Consider the following 1096-nt stretch of genomic DNA (forward strand, 5'->3'; position numbering starts at 1 on the left):
GATAGCATGGCCTTGATCCAGGGGCCTTGGGACCTGCATAATGACTCCTAACTGGGATTTACCAAAAACCACACATGGCATCTTTTCCCACTATGGACTCTCAAATGTCACAAGGTCTTCTGGGTCATCTAGCTCAAATGCCAGGGAGTTGCTGTGGAGCTCTTTCCTGCTCTGAATCCCACTTAAAGGGCAGCCTTTCAAGACCCCCAGTATATAGGACTGGAGGAATAGTACCATGTGTGAAGTGTACTAACTTCAGAACCCAAAGAGGCCAACACTTCAAGGTGTTGTGCTTCCTTCTTCCTAATGGGAAGTACAAGATGTAATGATTTTTTACTTTGAATTGGATACCCCAGCATGCCCCGGACCATTGGACCTTTGAATTTTTTGCTGATGTGTCAAGACCATGAATCTTCATAAGTTACCTACTACCCACTAGGGCCGATGTGAATCCCTCTTTGATTTTTGAGATCATTTAGCATAATTCATAAAGATAGTGGATCAATATGATGTTCTGTGAAGTATACAGAAAGTCCAAACAATCTCAGACTGTATTACAAGAATAAGAACTAATACAGTGCTCACTTCGGCAGCACATATACTAAAATTGGAACGATACAGAGAAGATTAGCATGGCCCCTGTGCAAGGATGACACGCAAATTCGTGAAGCGTTCCATATTTTTAATATACAGGAGGACCTAGAAGAATCAGAAACATGGACAGGGAAAGAAATCAAGGCATACCTAACTCAGATGGAACGGAATATTAGAGAAGACATGAGACAGCAAATCCAAGCATTGAAAGTATATTTTGAAAAGGAACTAACCACACAAATTCAATCCGCAAAGAATGAGCTTTACCAGGAGATAGAGGTGTTAAAAAAAATCAAGCTGCAATCATAGAAATGCAAGAAACCATAAATTAGATTAAAAGCGCTAATGAGAATATTACAAACAGACTAGATCAAGTAGAAGTCAGAACATCAGATAATGAAGACAAAGTTCATCAACTTGAAAAGAATATAGTCAACACAGAAAAGATGCTTAAATCTCACGAGCAATCTATCCAAGAGATATGGGATCTCATCAAAAGACC

General features: G+C 39.7%; 1 non-coding gene across 1 annotated transcript; it reads left to right on the forward strand.

Moving 5' to 3' along the window:
• Positions 1 to 577: 577 nt before the first annotated feature.
• Positions 578 to 684, forward strand: LOC143393335 (U6 spliceosomal RNA). The gene has a single exon (XR_013090622.2). It is a non-coding gene; the product is annotated as a U6 spliceosomal RNA (small nuclear RNA).
• The last annotated feature ends 412 nt before the right edge of the window (positions 685 to 1096 follow it).

The sequence above is a fragment of the Callospermophilus lateralis genome, chromosome 2 (genome assembly GCF_048772815.1).
Source record: "Callospermophilus lateralis isolate mCalLat2 chromosome 2, mCalLat2.hap1, whole genome shotgun sequence".
In the NCBI taxonomy this organism is placed as follows: domain Eukaryota; kingdom Metazoa; phylum Chordata; class Mammalia; order Rodentia; family Sciuridae; genus Callospermophilus; species Callospermophilus lateralis.